General features: G+C 39.5%; 2 long non-coding RNA genes across 2 annotated transcripts in view; both read left to right on the forward strand.

The window, feature by feature from the left end:
- The window catches only part of LOC120752799 (uncharacterized), a 164,807-nt gene extending 159,397 nt beyond the window's left edge, over nucleotides 1-5,410 (forward strand). Inside the window, exons 4-5 of the long non-coding RNA XR_009207843.1 lie at nucleotides 1,111-1,196; nucleotides 5,249-5,410. This is a non-coding gene — a long non-coding RNA (uncharacterized LOC120752799). The remainder of the gene's footprint in view (nucleotides 1-1,110; nucleotides 1,197-5,248) is intronic.
- An 806-nt stretch (nucleotides 5,411-6,216) lies between these two features.
- Nucleotides 6,217-27,721, forward strand: part of LOC120752800 (uncharacterized) — a 41,937-nt gene continuing 20,432 nt past the window's right edge. Inside the window, exon 1 of the long non-coding RNA XR_005700816.1 lies at nucleotides 6,217-6,305. This is a non-coding gene — a long non-coding RNA (uncharacterized LOC120752800). The remainder of the gene's footprint in view (nucleotides 6,306-27,721) is intronic.

The following is a 27,721-nucleotide window of genomic DNA, read 5'->3' on the forward strand; positions in this document are numbered from 1 at the left end:
ATTGGGGTTATTCTGTTCATCTCATTCAAGTATTGTAAAAAGCTATTTTAGAGTCTTTGTGCAATACCAAATACTGAGACTTCGAATCTTACTACTTAGTAGTATTTTGCCTTTGTAGGTTTTATAACCTAATTTGAATGGCATTCCTGCACAAAGTGTAATAGCTGTGCTGTGAGAGCTCTTGTAACTGGGAAGCATTTTTAATAAACTCAGCAAAACTAGAGATGCAAAAATAAGCAAGATACTCTTTTGGGATCCACTTTACTTGCTTCTTGTTGCACATTCACACACAAATACTAGTTTTATTTAATAATGTTCTACTTTAGTGTGAATCAACAAGTGTGTTTCCTGGAGCTTCCTAAGGGGAAGAGGATTATGTGCATTACAGAAGCACATATAACTGTACTACAGGATGTGAAAACACTAACAGTTGGATGTAAAATTACTGTGTTGAACTAATGAGAGCATGTAGTTTTAATGCCTGTTTCCTTGCTGTATTGTGCAAGTATGCTACTGCATGTTGTCTGTTTTACCGGATAGGTATTTGTGAGTATCTGAAGAGTCTGGATTCGTGCAATAGACTCCTGAGAGTAGAATGATTATATATTTGATAGAGGAAAAAGTAGATTAACTTTTCTTACTAGATTCAAAGGTGGGTAGGTGAGGTGAAGGACTGGAAAACAAGATTTGAATGAACTAATGTGTTCAGTGCCAGGATTCCCAGGCTATTAGACTTCTTCTTTAGAAAACCATGACAAAGTTCTTCATTAGTGTTCGTTACGCTTCATCCAGCAATGTGAAATATTGACAGTGACTTCTTTAAACATGAGTATTCTGCACAGATCAGCATCAAGCACCTTAGTTATGCCCTTGCTCATATAAGGAGCTAAATGATATTAAGAAGAATATTGTACGTTTATCACTAATGTAGTGGTTTTTTCTGAGAGGATCCAGAGCTGTGATTGACTGAATGAGGTTCAGTACTCTATAATTAGGAGACTTTATAGCCTATTTTTAAAAAATTTGACTAAGGAAAGTTTGAGTAAAAAGAATTTTGTGTTACTGGAAATGTATTATTAATTTATTTTTTTATTTGCACTACTTTCACAGACTCTTCATAACCTTCCCAGAACTGTAGAGGTTGCTGAAATGATCCTATATTGTTTGAACAGAAAGTGCTGCAGAGAGATAATGAGGTAAATCTTAGATAATTTTTGTTTGGTCTTGGGCTATTTAATCTTGTGACATCCTTTACAACAGAAAGTTATGAACAGGTTCTTGTGGCCCATTCTAATGGATGTATTGATCTATGTGACCCATTTTAAAGTATCTTTTCTGTTCTGGTAAAGACATCAATTTGTTTCAGAGGTTGAATCACGATTTTTGAGATTTATGCTGACGTTATTGAAGGAGAAAAATACTGGCCAGGTTGTAACATTTTTAACAATATTCCAGTGATATTCTTGAGAATGACTGGCAGAGCCCATATGCAAAAACTTGTGTGGCAGTTCAGCTTTGCCTTGCACCACAGGTTTTACTGATAGTCAGGAGAAATTACCCTTAATAATAATAACAATGATAATATGAAGGTCCTGGGGGACTGGTTGGAAGCAGCAGCATGCCTGCTAATCTTTTTTTGCTTGTTTGCAAAGAAACCTATGATAGGCCTTTTCACACTAAAATAAACACTGGTGGAAGTTTTGGGTTATTGTAACATGCCTTTTCCATCAAAGAAGGCTTTATGGTGGATAACCTTCCAATTCTAATAAGTTGATGTGAATTCTTGCTCTGTGGAGACCTGGATGATGTAGATATGTACATGACGTACACAGATGATTTCTTAAATTGTTTTTACGTCTTTTCTCTGAAGTTTATACCTCAGAAGAGGAGACGGGCAAAATAATCAGGTTCAGCTTTGAAATGGAGGAGCCATTTGTGCACTTTTAAGGACCATCAAATCATACTAACATCAGTGGTTAGCCAAGAATCCTCAGAATGAATTGTCACGGGAACATTGAACAAGAAGGAAACATACCCTCGTTTAGTTCCTTACTCTTTCAAGCTGTTTGCTAAATTTGACCACACGCAGCTATTTTTAAATGCTTTATCTTCTAAACAACTCTTTTCAATATTTTGAAGAAACCTGGGAGAAGAAATACAGAGAATCTTTGATAGGAATCAAAGTCTGTGCCTTCTTGAAAAGCTGGTCGCTGAATCTGTTTTAATACCTAGTGCCTGGTCTGTTCCGCCAGCAGGACAAGAGTGTCGGCATAAACTGATGGCTGAATTTTCAAGGGTGAGATTTACAGTAGATGCAACAGCAAGAAAGTAGAAAAAACAATTAAAAAGATGAGTATGTATGTTCTAATTATGAGTGAAGACAGTGTAATCTTGTGCTCTCTGTAATAGACACCTGTCATGGATTAACCCCAGCCATCAGCTAAGCCCCACGCAGCCGCTTGGAGAAAATTGGGAGGGTAAAAGATAGAAAACTCATGGGCTGAGATAAAGACAGTTTAATAGTGAAAGCAAATGTCCCTGTGCCGGTTTTCAGCTGAGTTAATTTTCTTCACGGTGGCTAGTACAGGGCTGTGTTTTGGATTTGTGCTGAAAACAGAGTTGATAATACAGAGATGTTTTTGTTATTGCTGATCAGAGCTTGCACAGAGTCAAGGACTTCTCTGCTTTCTGTACAGACATGCTGGTGAGGAAGCTGGGAGTGCCTAGGAGGTTGGGAGGAAAGGTGATCCAAACAGTCTCAAGGGATATTCCAGCCCATGTGACATCATGCTCAGTATATAAAGTGAGGGACACGTTTTGAGTGATGGCATTTGTCTGCCCAAGTCACCATTATGTGTGAGGGGGCCCTGCTATCCTGGACGTGGCTGAACACCTGCCTGCCCACAGGAAGCAGTGAATTAATTCCTTCTTCTGATTTTCCTGTGTGCATGACCTCATTTAAAATTGTATACAAATTTTCAAATTACAAGCATTTGTGATTAATTTCTTCAAGCCAAGCATCTGCCTCAATTAGGTGGCTTTGTGGGGGAGTTTCAAGTAAATTTGTCCATTTCTGAGAACAAGGTTAAGGAGTAAAGATGTTTTGCCTATCTTGAAATTAATGCATACCTGTTATGCTTTTGAAGCTCTAGCCAGTTTTCAAGCAGAGACTTGAATTTTGTCAGGGCATCCATCCAAATCTACATACAGCTATGTTAAGCTCTCCATTTTTGGTCAGTTTGCAAGCCTTTGAAAAATCTAAGCTAGCCTGCACAGCAAGACAGACTTGTCAGAACCCAATGGCTAAATACAAGATTCACAGAAGCGTTCGGTTTTCTAACCAGCTTTAGGTTTGGGGAGCAGGGAAGAACATGTTTAAGTAGGAGGTGTAAGCCTCAGTATGTGTGTGTATTGCTCTGGGGCTGTAAAGGTTCTGTGTCCACACAGCAAGCTCTGTCTCTTCAGGTGTTTTTGGTGCCCGCTTAGCTGAATACACTTAGAACTTTGGGGTCTGAGTTGTTTGCTCTCTGTTTTTAATCCCTTCCCATTCTGGCACTGTGCAGTGCCAGGACTGATTTTCCCTTTGTCTTCTCAGAGCTCATGCCATTGCAGCCTGAAGGAAAGCTGGCATGACTGCATGCAGAGTTGCGGGGGTTGGGTGCAGGAACCCCAGAAAAGGCCTGAGGAGCAAAGAGGGAGGGGTAGGAGCAGGAAAGTGGAGAGAAAGTAGGGGGAGGTCTTTGCAAGAGGAAGGGGGACCAATGACTGGTGCATGGGAGACGAGTTAGCAGGCAGGATGGGGACAAGCAGAACTGACATTAAACCAAGGGTATTAGAGAGCAGGAACAAGCAAGACAGGTGGAATTTAAAAAAAGGGCAGGCACTGACATGGGTGGGCATGAATAGAAATAAAGGGGAACAACAAGAATTGTGCCCTGAGATACATTTTTTTTTTCTCAACAAGTAGAAATTCCGGAATGAAAGAAAACCAAAACTTACTTTGGTGACATCCCTCAAGTGCAGGTTAAATATTTGGTTTAATGATGTATTTGTAAATACATGGTTCTATTAGAGTGTAGGATCTTTGGGCTCTGATTCTGCTTGATTGTGATTGCTATAATACTGTGTATGCTTTTTGCACACTAATGTTTTATTCCATGAGAATAAATACACTATCATTACCATTTCCTAGTTGCACCACAGTATTACTGAATTTCTCTCCTGTTCGTTTTTGGTGTTTAAGTGTGAGGCTCTTTGTGTAGACCTGCAACAGTGGATTTTGATAGATGTTTTTGTTTTTACTAAGGAAGCCATACATATATATCCAGATGAAGTGTCTTTCTATTCCATGGTCAGCAACAAACTGTTCCATTAGTAATAAAACGTGCCTTTGCCATGGGGCAGAGCTGAACTCAGAGACAGGTTCATCCTCAACACCAGTGTTAATTAGATACCTGCCATGGAGGGTTGTTGGGAGGGAGTTTGTGTGCGTAGGAGGAAAAAGCTTCCTTCTTGCTGAATACAAAAGTAGATTGTGTACCCCTACCAGCTGGGTCTCCAGGATTTTATTTCTTTTGTTCTGTTATCAAAATTTTCCTCTTATCCATAGCTAACACCCAGTAAATTCACCTTACCTCCAGCTAATTAAGCAAGAGAGAGCAAGTGTTTTGCTCTGAGAGTGATCTGATAAGGAATTGTTTAAAAGCTGTGCAGCTGGAATTCCCGTCTCCCCTTCTTAGTTTTCCTGTGGTCACTCGAGATTTAACGTTTCCTTAGGCAGCAAGCGGCCTGGGACCTGGAATACTGAATTTACTTCTAAAGAGGCAAAAGGTGATGGTGCAAATACAGCTTATAGTCTGTATCCCCACTTGGGCAACTCTCCTTGGCTTTCTAATTAGTTTCTTTTTGACTCATCTCAATTCAGAAGGGAAAGAACCAGTCTACTTGAGAAATACCTGTGGTCTTCTGTTGTCTTTGGCACGATACAAATGGAATTATTTTCCCAGAAAATAAAATTACTTGCAACTGACATAAACTCATTTTGCTAAGAATATTGGGGCTGATGTTTCCCTGGATGTTGGATGACTTTTTTCTTCAGGATTGTTATGGATTAAAGATACCTTGTCATAGCTGCTCCCAGCATAACAATGAATTTATTAGATGCCATAGATGATTTTTAACTAGAAATTGTTGGTCTGTTTGTGTACTTGTATATATTAATATAAAATACAAAAATTAATGCTTTCAGTATGCTTCCTTTGAGCTGTCCTGCTGTGAGACAAATCTCAGCTTAAGGCATCTCAGATGTGAAGGCAAAGTTGTGATTCTCTGCTCCGAGGATGAAGGCCAGGACAGAGCTGCCATTGCTGCTGCAGGGAGAGGAGAAGCACTGATGTAAGCAGCCCTTCCCTTCCCCTCCAGGTAACTGCTGCCTACACACTCCAGCTCTTTCCTTGCTCAGTGGGGCCTGAGTAGTTGCCAGCATAGCTGTCCTTACCAGAGGTGAGGTGAAGTAGGAGCTGGCCCCGTATTGCCACTCCCAACAATATGGTAACCTATACAGAACATCTTGCTTTCCCATGGGCTGAGACACCCATCCATAAGCAAAACTGCAGTTATTCAGAAAAAAAAGAAGTTTGTTGTAAAGCAATAGCAAATCAGAAGTGACCTGTAATTTTTAGTGCAGTGTTTTGGCATAGTTTTGCCTAACATCTCTGAAGACTCTAATGGAGTCCTTTAAAGTCCTTGTAGTAATAGTTCAAAACAGCTAGTAACTGGTGAGTGGCAAATTGGTTTTTTCCACCCAAATATCCCTACTAAATGTTTGTTTCTGCCTGTTGTCTGTATGCTACTCCAACAAATAGTAATTGTGGGCTGAGTAAACAGTCATAGGCTGCTAGGGAGGGTGGTTTCCTTAGAAGCTGAGAAAAGCTCCACATGGCTGAACTGATACTTAAGCTTTGCCTCCAGATCTGTGTGCAAGATCCTGATTTTTCCAGGGTTCTGAGCACATGCTGGCCCCTAACAGTTTTGATACCAAGACCAGCTGTATGCATTCCTAAGTAGGACCTTTCTGAACTTTCCTAGTTAATGATATTCCTCTTGTTTTCAGAGCACACCTTACCTGCATATGTTCTTAGGTGTGCCTGTGTTGAATTTGGGAATTGAAAAAGGAAGTGATTTTATAGTTGCCTGTGGATTATTCTCTTTAGGTGTGGAGGTAGAAGAAAAGCATGCAGTCCTGCTTACTTTGCATTTGCTTTTGCCAAATTAGAAGAAGAAAATCTCTGAAGAAGTGAAGTGAGGTAGGATGAGCAATTTTCCAAACTTTGCATATTCAGTTACTGATAGTAAATTCCTCTGAGAATTTCTTGAATATATACCTACTTGTCAATCTTTAACTCCAGATGCTGGTTGAGATGAGTACTAATTAAACAATGACTAGCCTTCCAAACTGCCCCTCTAGAGAGATTTCAAATCCAAAGCTCCACAAAGAAAGCACCAATTTAATTTCCTTAACAAAAATGTTGCATAAAGCTACCCTAAATCTCCAGTTCCAGCTTCTTTATAAAATGTGGTTTATTTGAAAACAAAATTTTGGATAGGAGATGATACTGAGGATTGCATGGTAGTCTGTTATTGATGCTGCAGAATAATCTATGTGACTTCATAGATGCTTGCCTTTCCCAGACAATGATTAACATCTTGAAATCAAGTTTATATAATCTAGTTTCCCCGTATAATAGATGTGGTTTTGGTAAGAGCACTGTTAAAAGCTATGCATTAATTGAAATGGAAATTCTAAACCACCTTCAATGGAAGTTTAGATATAGGATGTAAAATCACCTGGTCCCTGTGGAACTCAGTAGAATGCAACCCACCCATTAAATATTTTAGGTCACATGTTTCCTCCACAGATTTTGTGACAATTAAAAGCACCATCTTTAGAGCTAAGTGCTAAAGGGACTCTTACTCCAAATGCTGTTCAATCCTGCATTTTGAATGAGGAGATTATAGGTGTAATGGAGACCATTTATGAGGTACTCTTCCCCTCCCTTTGCCCTAAGAAATTCTATACAAGTCCTTCTCTAAGTAGGAAATTACAGATAGTGATGGCTACCACATTTAAAGAAATTATTTTATAAGAACAGATAATACTTAAAGGGTTATACATGATTAGCTGCAAGTAGCTAGTAATTGACTAAACAAAAACATCTTCTGCTATGGCAGTTAACTAGCTCTGAATTCTCTAGTCTGTTGCTAACTACTAATATTTTGGAAGGGCTTCCTCCTGACCGGGGCAGTCATGTTTCTGTAGTTGCTGGTCTGCATTCAGCAGGACCTGCTGCTGTCCAGGAGCAAGGACTCCAGAGTGCAACTAAGAATTTCTTGGGGTAAAACTGCGAGGTTTCTGCTGATGAAAATTGCAGCAGTGGTTTGACAGTACTGTAATAACCAATTGGAGCCTATAGAAATCATCCCCCTTTGATTTTCCTGAGGACATATGGAAAAAGGTGAACCAGATATAAGCATGGGTGAATTAATTTCCCTTGCTCAGTAGGGATCCATGTTTCTGATGACCAGTTTTCTTTCTCACACCTGGATAAAAGCAGGTATTGGGGGGAACAGCTGTATAATTTCCTTCCCTAGCAAGATGAGCAGGCTAGCACAGAGAGCCCATGTTTTTGCTTCATTTACTCCTTTATTTTCCCTGGAGGAGAAAGGGAGCTTCCTCATCAAGAAACGCAGCTGAGGGAGTGGCATGCTCCCTCCTTTTCTTGTTCTAACAAGGTGTGGTGGCTGGGAAGGCATGAGCCGAGCTATGAGGAAGGGACTACTGCTGGAAAGGGAAATTTCAGTGCAGCACCACCTATTCCCCTAGCCACAGCATAGCAGTGGCAGCATCTGAATCTCTGGAATGGCAACAGCAGTCCTGCCATTTCTTAGTGTGCTGAGCCAAGAGAAAACATTCTCATGGGGCAACACTGAACATGTCTGATCAGTCAGAAGTATTTCAGACATATTCACAGTGAGAGTACCTGTGTTGTATCCAGTTGGATGGCCTTGTGAGCACTGGGCATTCCTGAGTTCTATGTTTGGCACCCTCTTTGTCCCTTGAGAGGCAGCAGAAGTTTTGACTTAGCACAGGCAACCTACAAATCCCATCAGGCAACCTACAAATCCCATCATACAACAGGAATGTCAGAGAGTTCTTAAGAGAACCCTGAAGACTGTAAGTACCTGTCTGATAGTGTATACAGAATAAGTGGAGCAGTGCAGAGTGACAGTGCCATTTGCGCAACACGTGGATGCACCTATGAAGTAGTCAAAGGACAGAACGCACCTGACACTGCTGGGGATACCAAAAGTGCTGTCTCAGATTTAACCCCCCCCAAGACGCTCTCACTGGTAAGTAGTCTAGAGCTAGGCAACTGTTCTGGCTGCGAGGAAGCCCTCCAGGCTTTTCTACAAACCCTGCCTCCTTATCTGACTCAGCTGAATAAAAAAATATTTTTTAACCTGTGTGCTAACATTGGCTGCTCCTAAATTGGACATAAAGGAGATGAGCAGACAGTCTTGACACAAGCAGTACTTTGGGAAAGGACTGGATATGTCTTTCAGTCAAACACTTTTTTTTGACATTTTAGAAGAGAATTTTATTAATAAGGCCCTGGGAAAAAAATTTCAGATTAGTTGAAGGTATGTCCTATGTCAATAATATACAGAGAACTTTTTTCTGTCCAGATTGGTATGGTGAGGTATCTCCAAGGATTTTTTCTGTATCAATTTGTTTCTGGACTGAGAAGAATGTAAGAGATGAACTTTCATGCTAAGGGAAAACTTGCCTGTAACTGCGAGTTCAATTTTCCTTATTAATTAATAGTTTCTGTGTAATGTGAACATTTTTGGATTAATTCCTATGGGAGATTTCTGTTGATAAATGTTGGTAAGGACTTACCAACTACACATTGTAGCTATTCCAGGATTGGTTTTGATAACACCTAGGCTTGCTTAATGCCAGCATCGTGTCTTATTTGGAAAGCTCTATCTAGCAAGGAAGCCCGTGTGTAGTCTGGTAGATACTGTGTTAAAAGTAATGTTGCTAATGCAAAAATTGAAGATGTTTTAATGTAGTTGCTATGGACCTACTGAGTCACTACATACAGAGGCTGAACTTTTGCTGTTTTGAATGTTTTTTATACCCAGTAAATATGGCATTCTAACTGCTACCAAATCAGAGTGGAAGCATTTCACGCTTGGGTTTGCTCTGGTGTGAAGCAATGCTGGAAGGGAGGAGACTCTGGAGGATATAGCCATCAAATTCAATCATTATCTCTGAGAAGAACAGACACTGTAGTCCAGAGGCAGGCAGGCAGGAGTGTGAACTGATGTGGTGCACGTTCATCACAGTATGATGCTGATACTACTCAAAATCCTGACTTACAGACATGCTTCTCAATGCTCCTAAACAGTGCAGTGCTGTTCAAACTGTGTGGTGGGGAAATGGCTTCAGGTGTAGACAAGCATACTCACACACTCGGATCTCACACCTGCAGGTTTTTTTAGTGTAGTCTCCTACAGAGAAAAAATTATCCTGTTCGCTAATTTCAGCACAAAGTACCAAACATTTCATAGCTATTAAAATCTTTGTAAAGTGTAGCTTTCTGGCTGTGTTCCAGCCTTTACTGGCAAACACTTCCTTCAAATTAGCTGTATTTTAATGCACTTTTGCAAGAACCTGGTGATGCAAAATTTCATTTTAAAGGAATATATATTGTTGGGTTTTACACTTCTTTGCTATGTCTGTCAAAAACATGCGTAACAGCCTGATTTAATTGGAAAGAGTTGGGGGAGTAATCAAACAAAATAAAATGTTTATTCTGATTACTAAGTACTTTGGGCCAAAAAGAACTGAATACTTTTACGTATTTTGTACAACGTTAGGTGCTGGTGCTGTGTTATTGTGTAGGCAACCATTATGTACCCACCACAGCCGCTTCCACAAACAGCCTTGGGAATTGCCGCTGTCTTTATTCAGAAGAGGAGAGTTGCAATGTGTTTCATGGTTTTGTCTATAAATCTTGCAGAGATACTCGGGAAGGATTTGAATGTCTTATGAGCAGGGTGGCACATGTGATAGCAGTCAAAGCTTCTCTACAGTGCCGCTTATTTGGGGAAATTAAGCTGAAGATGTGGTGCAGGCTGCCTGTGATAAAACTAACTGCACCTTGATGCTGTCTTTCTCACAGAGATCATTGAGTCATATGGCAGATTGAAATTGAATCATTAGAGCTGTACAAAATCATAGAACCATAGAAAGTCCTGAGTTAGAGCAAACTCACAAACATCATCAAAGTCCGACTTCTGGCTCTGCACCGGACAACTCCAATAATCACCCCATTTTCCTGAGAGTGTTGTCCAAAAGTTTCTTGAATGTGTGCTGTGACCACTTCCCTGGGGAACCTGTTCCAGTGCCCAGACACTCTCTGGGTGAAAAACCTGTTCCTCATATCCAACCTAAATCTCCCCTGACACAACTTCAGGCCTTTCTCTTGGGTCCTGTCACTGGTGACCACAGAGGAGAGATCAGCGCCTTCCCCTCATGAGGAAGCTGCAAATTGCCGTGAGATCTCCCCTCAAGCTTCCTCTTCTCCAGGGATCGATACAGAATATGAGCAAAATAATCATCATAGCAGAGTGGGAACACAAGTTCACCTTTCTGTTTTACTGTATTTTTTAGGAGCTTTGTTAAATACTGGCTTACACTTTCAGATTATGTGTGTCATCCTTTCTGTAAAATCAAAGCCTTGTAAATTTACCTCAGGTTAGACACCCCAAATGAGCACTTTCAGATACCAATGTTCCTCTTACTTTTCAAGGCTGGGAGAGATTGGATATGGTCTTCCTTTACTTACGACACTACCACATCAGTCTCCTTGGGCCTATGCATTGATCAGAGATTTCTCCTATATGAGTCTGTCCTGGATAGGTCACTTGCTTTCCTTAGTCTAATGACTCCTTTTTTTCTTCTTCTCACAAGACCCCTGCCTGCCCAGAGACTTCTTCGCAGAGTGTAATTCTCAGTCCTTTTGATTCTAGGTAAGCATATTGGGGAAAAAATGTCCTAAAGTAATATTTAATTATACATGTTAGACAGAAGGTTTTGGTTATGCTCATCTATTTCCTCTTTGGCAGAAACACATTCTTGAAGTGCATTGTTTCTCACAATGAGGAGTGGATTGGGGATTGTTGTTTGTACTTGGTATAACTAGACACATGCAAAACTGTGCAATGCTAGGACTGTTCTCTAGTTAGCCGAGACTAATGTTATTAAAAGAAATGGTGGATAAAATAGGAAATGAACATCCTGTTGCCAGGTCAACCACATTCCGTATTTGTAAGTATTAGTGTGCGTATGAAGCGGATAATATGCAGTGAGGACAGACAAGAGCTGAAAGCTCTTCATAGCACCGTGGGAGGGAAGGGTTGTAGAAAATAATGCCTCTAGCAACAATGACCTCAACCCTTCATTCTCTTATCGCTCTGTGTACATGGCAGTGAGAAAGAGGGAGAATTATTAGGAGGATCAAAAGGCAAAAATCTGTTTCTTAATTAACTGTATTTCAGTTTCCTGAGGGGACACACAACGTGTTTCTGTGTGCTTTCTCAGATTTCAATGGTTATGAGTGACAGAGGATCAAAGATGTTGCCTCACTTAAATGGCCCTCAATTTCTTTGTGTTTACAGCAGATGATTTGTTACCTTTCCAGGTTTTGACTTTATTCCTGTAAATGTTATCTTTAGGGTTTCATTACTAACCTTCTTGTGAAATCTACTTTCTATGCGAGAAAAAAAAAAAAAAAAAAAAAGAGAGAGAAAATAAAAGAAGGTTCAGAGGGTTTTTTTTTCTATTTGTATCATTAAGCAAAAATGTTTGTTGCTATGATAAAAAAAAAAAAAAGTAGTGGTCAGAATCCTTCCACTTGCTAGGCTGATTGTATGGAAGTCTAAAGAACAGTGGTTCACTTGTATAAGAAATAACAATGTTTTAAATAGAAGGTTTAATGTCTCTTGCACCATTAAACCTTTAAAGTGCTTCTTTGGGGAATGTGCCCTGCATCTTACTGTCACTGATTTCCAGAAAATTAGGTAAGATTCTAACTCTAGTCTCTTGCTCTCCATGTCCACAAGGGCTAGGGATTCTGTGGTGGGAAAAATGTGCTCACACTCGAAATTAGGCAGTGCCTGTCTCTATTCAGCAGGTGGTTTTACAGCCTCTTGAGAGATGCACAGATGGACTAAAAACAGTGCAATCATACAAACAAAAAGACAAGTGCTTTTTCTTTTTTTAAAATTGTCTCGGGATACCCAGCAGTTCTTGCTCTAATCTGTAGAGGACTACTAGGTGCTTAGCATTTAAGAAAATCAGAGCTTGTAAGTCTGACAGACACCCAGTTTTGAAAGTCTTTCCTAGTAGGAGCAGTGTGGGTGGTCAAGAAATTTTAATTGGGTTCCTTGAAGCTGAGAGATGGAAGCATTGATATAAACCACTTTTTTTTTCAAGCTGGAAATAATTTAATAAGAAATGGCTAATAATTTCCTACTCTAGTCTGTTTAATTTTCCTTCGCTTGTTTCATAAGACATTTCTTCATTTGACTGTGGGAAAATCAAACCTAAAGTATTGTTGTATCATGTGTTACAGCTTCTTCCATATAATTTTCTCTTCTATTTGCATAAGTCAGAACAGAACTGGAGTGCTCTTCTTTCCAGAGAAGGCTTTGGTTTTGGTGAGGAGAAAAAGAGAACCAACAACTTCTAACATAGGCTTAGAAACCTGTAGCTTCATCTTTACAAAAGCATGTTACAACACAAAGGAAAACAGTGGCTTTTACAGAGATTGTACAAGAGAGAGAGCCTGGGGTAACCCAAGGTATTTTATGATTTCTGAAATGCAAATTGCAGAGAAGGAGGAACATTTTTCTGGCCATAGAACCTCTGTCTTTTTTCCATTCAGCCAGCTCTGAATGTAGCAATGCAGTATTAGTCTTCTGTTTAGGATAAACATGCGATTGGCATTAAGTGTTTGAGTGTGTGTCTTTCTTCCATCTCATACAAGTACTGTTTTCCCTATTTCTGTTCAGTTAAGTCATGTTGCGTATTTTATGCAACCTAGAAGAGTCTCTGTGTTCTTAATCTTGTTATCTGCTCTCTCAGCATTTATTCATTTTTCAGTTGCCTATGGAAGTGGAAAGGTTAAGATGCAGTAACTGGCCTCTCTGATGGCAAAACCTTTCCTTGTACAACTCCTGCTTGCATTTTGTCCTCCATTTGCCTTTCTATTCTGTACACTTCAGCTTTAGGATAATCACATATTATGTTGCATGTAAGTCTTCTGTTCTTCCATAGGTGCACACAGCATGTTCATGGAAACAAAATACTGATGTATATAGGCAAACTCCAGCAGATATGCTAACCCATAAAATATGTGACATAATGTTATTAGTTGGAAAATATTAGCTGGCATAAGTTACTCGACACAGAAGGTGTCCTGAAACTATCCATATCCTCTTTGCTGAGTTTGTTATAGCTGTATGTATCTACAACAGCATGTTACTGATGCATCAAATTCTTTGTTTTGATACCCAGAAGTGTTGTTTGGGCTTTGATTTGCTTCCGTGTCTGTCACTCTCTATTATAAAGCTTTGGGTAAAGAATGTTCCTGGTAAGGCAAATTAGGTCTGCAGACTGCATGTTTTCTCTAATTATTTTCTATATTCTCTGTTACATGGATACTTTTCAGGTTGGTCTTACTCTTATGCAAAATTGTCGTGATAGATGAGTAGCTCAGAGCAACATCTGTAATTTATGGATATAGAAAATGCATGCAGTCTCTCACTGTCTTTACAGATGTGCTTTAGGGCAAGTGAAATGTTCAGATAATGGAAAGGGGGAGTGTTAATAAATCTCAGTCAGGAAGACAATACTTACTTCTTTTCTTTAAAATAAATTCAAAGCTGAATTCCAAATTACTTCTTTAAACATCATTGGTGCTTTCTTTCTTCATATTCTTGCTATTGTTAAATTCAGTGCAAGATAATATGCTTGATGTGTAATTCAAAAATACAAGTAATTAGATTGGTATATTTGTTTTCCAAAACAGAACTGGCAAATCACTCAGACTCCATAAAAATGTAGACTAGTGCTTTTGATTAGTTGTTGGAGTCATTTAAGTTTCTATCGATGTTGTTTCTGAGAGTCTATTACCATATATTGGAAAATGACTGCTGCAGCATTAATAACATTATTGCAGTCTGTAAGAACTGAGAAGAGAGCGAACGACACAGAAATTGCTGCTTTGGAACAGACCAGTGATCCATACAGTCTTGTATCTTGACAGTAACCAATATGTGATGATTCAGAGGAAGAAATACACACAGCCAATTGTGTTATAGTGTACCACAGAGGGAAATTTCTTTCTGGCCCCAGATGGTGTTCAGTTTATGCCTTAAAGCATGAGGATTGATAGCCATTGTAAATTTTACCTTAGCTAGTGTAACCAAATTGGATTGCTCCTTGTTGTCCATAACCTGCCCTTCACCTGGCCTTCAGAGAATTACAGTGCTCTTCCTTACTGCTCGATTCATAGCTTTTACCTTTGCTGTTTTAAACAGATGCAGTAATGCAACTCAGAGACTTGTGCCACCATTTTTACATGTCACACACATTGTATTTTTCATCAATAACAGGCCGGTTCAATGCCTTTAGTTAAACTGAAAGTACTACTTTTCAGTGGGGCAGAGCACATACTAAACTCACTCTGTGGCAATTCTCTGCTATTCTGAACGTGGGAACCTTAGTCATGGAAATAGTTGAAGATTATGCCTGGAACTGATGCTGTAACACTTTTTTGTCATTGCAATGGCCTTGAAAGGATCACAATTGGGTTTGGAGTATTACCACACCCTGCAGATCTTGACCTCAGCAGCCTCTGAAGACTCTTCATAGTGTTCTTTCACTTCCTACATTCCTACACTGGAGTGCAAGGTGCTGTTAGAGAAGTGAATATTGTTCTGTTACTGTGCATATGTGACATTTAGACCAAAACTCACAAAAGTACCCTGGTTTCAGCTGTAACAGAAGCAGAGACCAAGTTCTTTGTAGTAAGCTTTGGTACATTTCATTTGTTGTGCACCCATCTCATAAAAAACCCTGCAGTCTGAGAGGAGCTATCTGAGACTCTGGTAAAATAGTTGTTGCAGACAAAAGCTGACCTCATTTTAGGCTGTGATTCATAATGCAAAACAGCAGAGGCCTTTGAAACTGCTTGCACTGATGCTGCTGTCCTTCAAGACCTTAGGTACGAGCTAGTTTGACAGAGAACAGCACTTCATGTCTTACTGGTTTGTGCATTGCCTTTTAGCAAGTCCTCCCTGCATCCAGAGTAAGAAGAATCTGCAACAGTACTTATGTAATTACTGTCCTTCTTGTCTTTGCCTCTGCGGGTGCAGATCAGTCTCTGACATCACAGATAATATTAAAAAAGCATCAAGCAGTTATCACAGGAAGCAGCTTTTCCTCAGCAACTTGCAAACTTGTCATTAGGTCCTGCCTTTCTGCCTTCCAAACAAATGCTCCACTGTCATTTTGTTCCTTCTTGAGAATTAATAAAACAACTCGAATCTCCTTGCCAAATGACCAGTCAAAGCCAGGGAATTTGAGTATCCTGAATGACGGTGGAGCATCATAACAATCTTGGGAGAAAAAAATTTGCTTTCTCACTGAAGGAAGGAGGTTCGTATTTGTTTTATACTCTTTCAGTATTACTGATTATGAATCTTACGGAGGGATCATCTAGGTTTTAAATCAGCATGAAAAAAATAACTGTTTTGTTGGTTGGTAAGTGGCAGTTGTCATGTGGCCAGTCTCTGAACCTCAGCTGATTGAATCCAGCAGGAATTGTCCTTGAGTTGTCAGGCTTTATGAGCTGGCACATTGCCTCCTCCTGTACAGCAGATTCTTGTTCTATCAGCACTGCAGCAGTTGAATACTCACTCAAAGTGATGATATTTTGTATATTAGTGAGGAAGTCCTTCTCTGTCCTATGAAGAAGGGGCTTGTGGTGGTGATATGCTGCTGCCTGACTTTGTAAAAGGCTTTTGTCATCCTGGACTTCCACTGGCAGGGCTGGTCCTCATGGGCTTACGTGGTCATGTCTTCTCACCCCAACTTCCCATTCTGAGCTGAGAAACAGGACTGTAGCCACTTAAGTGAAATTCCTTCTGAAGCAACCTTTAAGTTTTCTTCTTTAATACTCCTCCTTTCTTCCAGCCCATATTGGTTGCACAATGGGGCATCTCACTTGGAGCCATCTGGCTGTGCAGCTGCAAATCTGGATACAGCACTCTGCACTCTCTGCACTCAACAACTGCAGAGGCACAGTGTTCATTTGCAGGCATACTATCTGACAATGGGAAATTAATGAGTTTTTTCAGAAGATAAATGCAGTTTTTTATGCTAGCAGATGAAATGGAAAATTCTGCTGGCCCTAATCTGAATTCCCAGATTTCCTTACTCTTGATCTTCTGTATAGGTCCACAAAACATTTTTAAATAACACTTAGGCGTGATTCCTAAAAGGTACTTCAGTCAGTAGACTGTACTTGGGGGTAAAAAAAAAATCAGTTTGGTGTGGTTTAAAGATGAGATGCAGAGACGAGATTTAAAGACAAGAAATAGGAGGAAACCAGTTCTGTGGTTATTGGTGTAGTAGACTAACATTATATACAAACAAGAAAAACACTTTTAAGCCTTCAGTGTGAAAATTGATTTATTGAGTAAATCCAACATTTTTACAAGGCTCTTGCTCTTCCACTTGCTCTGTGATACACTTTACCTTACTCTTAACTGCCTCGTATTCCTACTCATGTTAATTGCCTTTTGGATGTTTCTTTGCAAGTTGCAAAATTCAGAGATCCCCAAGTCATAGTTTTAAGAAGAAAGCATGTTTTTGTATTGAATAATGTAGATAAGTATGAGGAGGTTAATGTGAATCCAGGACCTTCTTCAAATCTCTCAGTTCAGGTTTGTAGCAAATCCTGGTACACTCCAGCTGGGCTTTTGTAAAACGGGTGAATGACAAAAAAGGGTGTGTGGGGTGGTTGAACTCTCGGGGGTGGCATGTCTTGCAGTGGCACTTACACAGCTGGAATAAGACATGCCTGCCCCTACACCCAGTCGTGCCATGTATCTTTCACTTTGACGGAGCTGGGCTGTGGGAGCTTCCAGCAGTGTCCAAGTCCAGTTCAAGGGACTAGGGAAAGTCTTTCAAACTGAGTTCCCCTCAGTAAATCCTGGCCTACTTCAGGCAAATGAAGATGAACAAAAATCATCCTTGCTTGGTCCCGTGCAGTATTTTAGGCGCTGTTAGTCTCAGCATGGTTGCTTTGACCCTCCTTATCAGGGAGGCAAATTCTTGTCTCTGGTGTTGGGAAGTTTCCCCATTCCTGTTGACCTCAGGGTCCAGCTCTGCTGTGGAAGTGAGATGCTGCAAGTCAGCTATATGATTGCATCTTTCAGCTGCCCGAAGCAGTGGCCTCTTGGCCCACCTGCTCAGCGGGGCTGCAGGAATCCCAGGGCGACAGCAGCTCCCACTGCACTTCAGAAAACTGTAACCAACACTTCACATGGTTCTGCTAGCTTCAGAAAAAATGGTACCATGGCATAATCACAGTATGCAGGCAGGGCTTAGAAAGGGGGGCCTAGTGCAGTGCTGCTCAATGAGTTAACAAATGCTCATGGAATGGCTTTTCAGAATGAGGTGGGGAAATTCTCTAGGTAGGGTAAGAAAGCTGTTGTTTTGCATCATGTCCCAGCCAAAGCTGTGAGAAAGAAAAGAATATTCTTTCTCTCACTGGTGCGTATTAACCTCCCCTTGCAGGGATGGGGCTCATGCAGTGGCAATGTCTGGTTGCTGCAGATTACTCAGGAGTTTGTGTATTGTGCAAGCATCAAGTTTCAGCGGTGCTGGGTTTTGTTTGAATTTTTTTTTAATGCAGCATAGCAGCCGTGTTAAATTGATTTGTGTGAGCCATGGAAGCTGTTCAATGAGAAGAAGGCCGATTGTTCATCAGTCTGTTCTTCTCCCATCCTTGTGTGCATCCAGGGAATCTCAGACCTCCTGATAATCCCAGAAACACATTCACACAGTGTGGTGTGATTTGTGTTTGATGCACAAAATGGTGTGCATTGTAATCTTCCCTATCTGTGTACTCAAGAGGCCAAGCCTCATTTTTGTTTGGCTTGTCCCTGAGTGTTGTTGAATGGACTTGCTGTGCAAAATAAGCATGAGTGTCAATCTCTGCTTTTTCACCTCAGAAATTAATAGTACTTCCTTGAGGCCATCTCCTTCAACTCCCAAGGCTGTAATACTGCTGAGTGGATGGGCTGGAGTGGGTTTGGGGACCAAGCTGCTCTGCATAGGGGAGATCCTGATGCCAGGCCAAGACAAGCAGAACTAAACACACCTTGGAATTTGCTGTCAATCTTAAACGTCCTTCCTGGAAAATAGCTGACTTATTTTCTTTTCCTTCAAATTTTCTTCACATTTTTTCAGTCCTATATGGCAAATCTACATCTGTGTGAGGTGCCAGACTAGCATCTGTACTAGCTGACCAGAAATTCTACTCCAGGAGAAACAAAGCAAACCCACCCATGCCCAGCACAGCCACTGTGTACTATTAGAGTCAGCCTATATTTGATGCCAGTTGATAGTAAAAGACGCTGTATGACTCCTAAGTGTTTCTTGATAACACTGAGTAGAGGAGGGACAGACATGTTACTGCTGATATTTAGTATTGAAAAGTGGACAGTATAAAGCTGCTTTCCGTTACAAAGTTAACTCATAAAAATATTTAATGTTAATGGACAAATATATGTTAAGAATGTGGTAATTCAGGAATTTATTTGCTGCAAAGTTTATAAGCCAGACATCCTATCTAGACAGCATTGTGTGTGCTGTGCTTAGTTACTGAACTTGTAACGGAAGGTCTGTTACATCTGTTCTCATTAGTGCCTTGGATTTTTTTAGGAATAAGTGCACTATGAACAAACAAACAAAAAAAAAAAAAAAGAAACAAAAAAAAAACACCACAAAAACACTTCAGACATTATATACAGAAGTAATTTGCTTCATTACCCTGGAATTCTTCTAGAGAAGATCTGCATGTCTTTTGGTTCACTACTCTGTCTTTATTTATCAGTTTCATTCCCTAAGACACGCTGTCAGTATTCCTGTGAAAATGTCCTCTAATGCAGTGGAAAGCATTAGCGCCCACTAATTTCTTCTAAATTGCTCTTTTCTGCTTTTGATTGCTGAAATGTGTTAAAGTAAATAAAGTTGCAGGCTTTTCTTGCTTCTCTCATATTTCATGGATATTGTTATTATTTACTTTATTTATAAATGAATGCAGGCCAGCACGCTCACACACATACATTTCAAAGTGTCAGCTTGAGTCCCTTGCTGTTGCAAGCTATAACATATCAAGAACCACCATTAATGCAGTGACTATTTTCTAATGGATAAGACACTTCAAACAGTTTCTTCTTTTGCTCTCTGTCACTGCAGCAATGATTGGCTCTTCTGCAACCAAATTGTCCAAGTATCTGAGAAACCACTGCTAATATTCAGCCAATGGCCAGTTCATGCCGTTTTTCACTCTTTTGTCAGCTTTTTTTCTTTTCCCTTCAGATAACATCCCAGTTGTCTATCAGTCTAAACATCTCATCTTCTCTGTCTTTCTCTTTTAAGATATGCAGTTCTGAATGGTTGTGGCAACACTTCTCTGCCCTGTTCTGGTTTGTGAATCCGTGTCTTAAATGTTGAAGACATTATCACATGCAGTTTTTGAAAGAAAGCCCTTGTACAATGGCATAAATACTTTTCTATCTACAGAAAATACCTTGATTGATGCTTCCTAGCATTACGTTTGTCTCTTTCAGAGCTGAATCTTACAGACCATTCGTTCTCCACCTTAGTAATTTCTTATTGATGAGCTCTCAGCTTCTTGCAGCAGTTTTTGCAGTTAGCTCCCAAGTGCAGAATTGCAATATTTTTTTGTTCATGTGGGACTCATGTCAAATTTTTATTGTTCTTGTCACTGAAGAAATCCGTTTCTGTTTGGGTAGGTATTGCAATCCTCTTATATTGGCAACGACACCCCACATCACTGACTCTCATTAGCCAAGATTATTAAAGAAAATACTAAACTAGATTTATCCTTGAAAAACTCCAGTAGCCCAGCTCCCTGCTCTCTGAAATTCTTCCCCTTAGTACTTCTTGTTGCTGTTTTTCCTTTGCATAGCTGCCTACCCACTAGCTTTCTAAATTGGCCTATGGTTTCCACTGGAAATGCTTTACTGAAATCTACCTATTTAAGATTGACTGAATTTCTTTGTCTAAAATGTAGATTATTTTACCATGTCAATCTGGAGAACTCTTTAAATTTTAGTCCATTTTGCATTTAGGTCCATGTCACTCATTAACCATCCTTTAAAAATTTCTTCTAAATTCTCCCATACTCCTGAGGTCAAACTTACAGGACTGTATTAATTAATATTATTTTCTCTTATTCTTCATGCAGGCATTACATATACTGTTCTCCAGTCTGACTGGATAGACTATTATAAAAATACTTGCTACAAGGCAATAGCAGACAATTATTTCTATGATGTATATTATAATGGAGCTGTGAAGATGAAAGGTGTATTTCTGTCTGGCTTTATTTTCTGAAAGAAACTTCTAATCATGGTAAGGTGAGAGAGCTCGGTTCTCTCACAATGTGCAATGTGGGTAAAAAATTCTTTTCTGTTTTCACTTAGCCTTTAGTCTTTTGTAATGTATGCATGGGTTTGCATTTCACTGGCTGTTTACAAAAACAGATCTTCTTGGAATAAGAATGGAAACAAAATGAATAGTATGGTGGTTTCCATTAGAGAGGAAAAAGTCAACCATTGTCATTTTATACGAGAAAGGAAAATGACTTTAGTAGCTCACTCCTCACCAGCTGAGTTGGTAATAGCAATTGAGAAGCACAGAAATAATATTCTTAAAGGGCCGTTCTCATTTTGATTGGGCTGTCTTTCCCTTGCATTTTAACAGTTTTTGAGTATTTATCAACTATCTTGAATGTGACCTGACATGGCAGTACATGTTATAGCCATTTTGTAGTATTTTATTAACATAGGAGTATGATGTTAAATTATTCCAGCTGTGTATTCATTCACAAATTGTGGTCAGCAGAATGTAGTCCCCATATCAATCTAATTTAATGACTTTGATGGGATTTTTTTTTTTTTTTAACTCTCCTCTCCTTTGCTTGATGATGAACTTAACCTTAGAATGCCATCTTCTGAATTGAGATTAGGGACAAGACCTGTTCTCTTTTTAAGAAAAAGCTGTGAATTCTCTAATAAACCAAGGCAGTGTTGGGGAGCCTTGCATTACATTAATTTCTTCATAGCACTGCCACATTGGTTTCCCATGGTATTAGGTAGGGAATTGCTGTTCAGGAACAAACAGGAACAAAAAGGAACAGAGGATGAGTAGTTCTGAGTCACTGGGAGACCATCCGTGAAGGTGCTTAGTAATGTGCTGACATCAGGGAAGTTACTGCCAGATGGTCCAACTATGGACCGAAGATTATTCTTTGATTTCACTCCATCTTCCATTTTAGTTTTCAGTTTGCTGCATATGGATTTCTCAGATGTCTGTTTGAGAGGCAGTCAGACTTCTTTCAGCTGAACTGTGCACAGGGATATCGTAAGCAAAATTTGGCCCATTTTGTTTCAACTTATTCTATCTTGTAGAAAATGCCTTAGAGCCAGAAATTTTCCACATTTAAAAAATGTCCGGGTCAGCATTTGCATGTTTTTCCTTTCCCAGAGCTTTGAAAAAGGATAGAAAAAGAAAATCTAGGTATGGTTGTCATCTAAATTGCATTGTGTGATTGACTCTGTAATAATAAATATTTCTAGCAGAAACACGTAAACTTTGTGTAGCAGTTCAGTGAAAAAATGTGATTTGTAATAACTTCTCAGACCCCAATTTTGCATTGATGGCAAATAAAAAAATAGTAGAAGAAAGGTTCTTGCCTTTGTTGCTAGCTAATAATGCAGAATTCATGCACATATTTAATACATTTTTAAACAGAAGGGACAGTTTGATAAATGTGTGCCCCACTACTACAGTCACACACAGAATGGACAGCTGTGCTATCATTTCCCCACCAGTAATGCAGGGTTTACATTCATATCAGACACTAATGTAAATGTCTTTGCGTTTTCCCTTTGCTTAGATATAAAATGATTTAGATAATGGATTCTTTATTGCACTATGCCTTGTGGCTGTGCAGCTCGTTTAATTTGGTACCTAACCTACCATTTTCTGTTGTAGGTATGAAGATCATATGGTGTAGAAAGCTATAATTTAATAAAATTTTTGAAGCCTTGACAAGATGTTTTGTCTTTCAGGGATCTCCATCTCAGTTTAAATATTTGGATGGCTTTGCAGCTAAATGTTGACATGGACATGTAGCTTCTCATCTGTTGGGGTCTTGTATCTGAGAAAGAAGAGAATTTTAAAAACTATGTAAAGCATATTTTAAATTATTTTTAAAAGATTTCTAATTCTCTTGAGGCAACCCCCATGTATTCATGATTTTATTGCCCCTCAGAGGTGACATTACCTGTTTCTTGGCTGGATCTTATGCTTCATTTATGGATAATCACAATATTATTATCTAATAATAAGAAAAAATGGAGATAAATTGTCTGTAGACCTTGCAGCCTTTGTGTAAACCTTTGAAAAGGTTTTTATGTATAAGGAAGGGTTAGCACTGAGCACCCCTGTACTGCACTGTTGCAATCTGTTAAGTACCTAGCAGTTCAGATAAGCTTCATGATGTGAAGTTGAATTCTCCTTGCTTGTCTTGGGGCCAAAAAGCTGACAATGGGTTGCAATTCCTTCTGATACTGTAAGGTATTGTTACAGAAATTTGCTAGGTATAATTGAGCTTTGTTGAATGTGGAGATGAACTTACCCTTCTATATTAATCTTTCTCTGCAGGTGTTCTTTCATATTAATTTCAGGACAGTCAGATTTTCTAAGTGACCTAAGGGACATACAATCATAGATTTCATTCAGAATCCATTTTCAAATCTCAATTTTTCTTAAAAGCAAACAAACAAAAAACCCCCAACCAACCAAAAAACCTCCAAACGAATTCCAGGTGTACTTTCAAAGAACTCATGAGCGCTGGTTTCATGCCTGCTTAGCCTTTAAAAGGCAGTGTGGCAACTTGTCATTTTCTCCAAATCCCAGCTTCTTTGGTTCTGCACCTGCTGGTTGGCAGCTGAAACTTATGCTTTTCTGACTTCTGACACCTCATGAATCCCCAGCTTCTCAGTGCTGCAGTTCCCACATTTCTCAGCCACGGAATAGTCTAGCAGCATTGATTTACTTGAAATCCTGAAAATCCTGTTTGGTAGGAAACACAGATAATTTAAATTTTTATTCCTCTAGGGAACAAATGTTCCCTAGGTATGTTCTAAGGATTGGTATTGTTTGTGTAGTAGAAACATGAGAATTGCTGCCCAGCTATGCTCTGAAGTCCTTTAGATGACTTTTGGAAATCCCACGCTGAAATCTCAGTTTTGTATAGGTGGATTTCTCTTGCTGCATTCAAAAAGAATCAAAAGCAGGAAGGAGTTACTGCCTAGTTTTCTGTGGCAAGGAGAAAATCATGCATTGATGAGCTAAATTTGAACTTTCGCTTCATTTTACCATTTGTGATCATTATTATTGCCTACAACTAGGAAAATTCTCAGTTTGGCCAACGCTGCAGCTACTACATTCCATCTGTTGGAGAGATGCAAATATAAACAAGCAGAAAAATACCATCCCAACCTAATCCATGTATTCTGACATCAAAGCAAAAATTGCCGCTTTTCAGTATAAGAAATTTTGAAAAAATGTTCTCTCTCTCTTCTTGCTTATCTTGGGTGATTTCATGTCTACTCATAGTGCATCCATTCAGCGCTTCAGAAGAAGCAAGAGTGGTGGGCGGTGCAGTGCAGAGAAGGCCCTCGTGCCTGCTGATGCTTGAGATGTACCAAACAAGCCTCCACTGATTTTACTAATGCAGTGGGGCAAACAGTAGAAACTGCCTAAGGCCTTTTCTGTTCCTTTGGAGTAATGGTAACATTTGGTGGAGTACTGGCAACAGCGGTATTCTTGATGCAATAGCAAAACTACAGGGGGGAAGTGCCAGCCAGATAAGGTAGTGGCTGCTGCTTACTAAGTAAAGTTGGGAAAGACAGCAAGTGCCTTGTGTTCTGTTTTTCCAGTTTGGTAACTGCAGTATTTCAAGTGTTGTGGTCGTGTGAATAAAATGGTAGCATCAATTTGAAGGCTGTTTTAGATCACACACCTTCAATGTTCGACATAAATGCTGAAGGGACAAGTTCCACATCCCTTTACTTCTATGTGTCCCTCCTTCTTTCACTGTCCTTGCTAACAATTTCTCTAATTCCCCTGCTCTCCCTCTTTGACCAAGGTATCACATTTTCATTGTTTCTTCTACGCCTTTCTGCGGAGGACATTGTATTCTCCTCCTATGGCTGTTAGCGATGCGCCTTAAATCTTCTTTACCATGTTGCTCTGCCTGTTGGAAAGCAAAACAAAGCATTGACTGTGGATATAATGCAGCCTTGTTTGAAGTGGTAATTAAATAAGAAGCAGTATATTGGAAGGCAGAGTTGCCAAGTGCCTAAGAAGGGAGTGGAAATTTTAATACTTTCATGGTCTTCTCCCACATTTCTCTTGGGAAAATAGAAGGCATGGGAAATCTACCGTTCGGAAAGACTTTCTAAACAAAATGTTGGTGTACAGTGAAGTTCCAGTTTGCAGGCCCTTGCAAAAAGTGAAACCCTCAAAAGCTGCTCTCACATCAGTTTCCAGTGAAGCTCATACTGGATTAATTCTTGTTTCCGGTTTCTTTGACAGCTCATCATCAGTCCCGCCTCCACCTCACACAATTTTAAGATCCTGTTCAATAAGTAGAACAAGTATAAACATGGTTCTGTACTGCAGTTATCCTGGCCCAGGGTGGGGGAGGAGTGGAGCAGATAAAAAAACAAGGAAAGGAAAAGCAGTATGTTCAGTGGGGAGTTTTAACAGGACAGGTCACTTTTTCTTTTAAGTTTGGAATGTTGGCCTAACTTTGAAATTCTTTACTCTTTGGTCTCTTCTGGCTAGCCCTAGGTCCTTTTCATTTTTCTCTTCCCAGCCTACGTTTCCCTCCCTCCAAAAGCACTGCTGACTCTGCTCCTTCCTGTTTCTCCCTTGCCTACCCTCTCAGAGTATCATTGGCTCCATGCCTCACTCAGCCAGGATAGTGTCATGAATACTGCATACTGTTCAAATGTGCATGTCTGATGTGCAAAGTTCTAAATTAAATGCTTCTGTAGATAGAAACTGTGGGGGAAATATCACAAATCAGAGTCAAGAAAATTGCTGTGTTTTCTAGGGAGAGAAAACACATTGAAAATAGTCATTTGTAAATGACACATATGCCTAGTAAGTGAATCATATGCAGTGTTCTAAAAACTAGGATTTGTCATAAAAATAATTTAAAAATAGGGACCTCAAGTTTGTGTTTAATCTCTATCTCCAGGGCAGTTCAGCTGTACCTCAAAGATTGTTACTAATGTTTATCTAACCTTTTCAGAGGGATTTCTGTTATGAAAATTAAGCAAGCATATTAAATTTGCTGGTGGTTTGTTTTATCCCTGAACAGAGAAGATATGTTACTTCTTCCTCTTTGCAGCAGCACTTCATATATGTGTTATATATATATATATTAGCTGATTTCTCAGTATCTCTCTTCCTCAGACAGAGCATCTCTCATTCTTTCAGCATTTGCTCAAAGAGTCTTTTATCCAGACATTTGCTTGTCCTTGTTTTCTCACCTCTAAATTCTAAATGGTGTATAGTTGGTGGAGATATTAAAAGGTAGAATACTAAACTGAACAAACTGCTTCGGGGAAGTTTGTTAGCTCTTAATGCTGTAATGTTTAGGAGGTTTATTTTCTTGTCCTAACAGTCTAACAGTGTTGATTGATATTTGATTTCTGAGCCATTCTAACCCCCCAGGTTGTCTTCTGTCTCCTGACTGGTCATCCAGTATTTGGGCAGTTGATTGTTGTGACCTTCAGCTCACTGACAAGTGAAGTATAGCGCTTAGTTTTTGTCTTTACTGAGGCACTCCAATTTATTTCAGACCACTTTTCCATTTTCTTAGATTTGTTTGGGATTCTATATCTGATCTTCATCAGTTTTTGCCCTTTTCAACTTTCCTTGTTTGTACACACAGCAGGTGTATTACATCACCCAAGGCATTAGTGAAATGACTGATCACTGTGAGTTTTAGTAAGACAATGAGCTAGTGATTGTCCTTCAAATGCAGCTTTTGAAGTCAGAATGTGCATGCTTTATGTTACTCATATTCCCTTTGGTTCCCTATGGAAGGGCTGCATGACATAGGACAGGGCACCACTGATGGGTTCTAATAATGCCACAGGAGTTTGGATTGTTGTCATTTGTATTGACTGCTACTGATCCCCTTGCTGTCTTCTCCAAGCCAGTAGAATCACAAATCTTCTTGTTCTCTATCCTTGCCAGCAATTACAGTTAGGTGCATTGAAATCAGAATCTCTGTATTCTCCTTTTCCTGCTCTGTATGTCTGCCTTTCCTCGGAGTTTAACTATCTCTTTGTCTTCCAAAAGTTCTTGAAGACTTCTTGGAAACTTTTCTCATCTACAAGGTTGTTGTCATTGCTTATATCAGGCTGATGCTTTTTACTTGTGCTTTCTTGTAATTATTTGTTCGTAGGTGTCAGATACTGTACAAGAAAATGTCAGCTTTCCAATTAATAGATTCTTTTTAATTACTGTTACTGCCCCCTCAGTAACTGCGGGTTTATCAGACCTGCTCTTTAATAGTTTTTATGAGAAGAGACTGCTGTTCTTTTCAGATGTTTGTGGTGTGCCTTTTTAATTTTATTCTGGAGACTTGGGGCTGAGTTCAGACCTAACCTCAATGTCTCAGTGTCTTTGTCTGTCAGGAGACATGATCTTCAGTCAGAATAAGGCAAGGGCATTTAAACTGTCTTAAGGTAAATCATCCTAACTGTGCCCCAGGCCGCATTTAGGAGGTGAAGCCATCTTTGCTTTTTGCCCTTCAAGGCAAGCTCAGCAGATATCTGGCTCATCTGGGAAATGAGCTCACTGAGTTTACATGAAATACTTCATTCACTTAACTTTTCTCCCCTTTGAATGTGGTACTTCTTTAAAGTGCCTTTACAAAGTTATCTTTCTTCCCTTTTGCTACATGTTATGGGTGAGAATCTTGCCTGACTAAAATCAGTATGAGCTTCAGTTAGGTCAGAAATTTTCACCCTAGAATTTAAAGTACAATTATATTGTGCAAGCCTTAAGTAATATTCTCGTTTTACTAAGCTCACTTGTTCTCTCTAATGACTCTTCAGTCAAAACTAAGTAAAGAATAAGGAAAGCAGTGTATATAACCTTGATTTTGCATAGACAAAACCAATGTTATAAGCTAATTTTTATGTTTTCAGAACAAGGCCAAGTTCTCTGCAACTA

This window comes from Hirundo rustica, chromosome 5 (assembly GCF_015227805.2).
Source record: "Hirundo rustica isolate bHirRus1 chromosome 5, bHirRus1.pri.v3, whole genome shotgun sequence".
Lineage (NCBI taxonomy): Eukaryota > Metazoa > Chordata > Aves > Passeriformes > Hirundinidae > Hirundo > Hirundo rustica.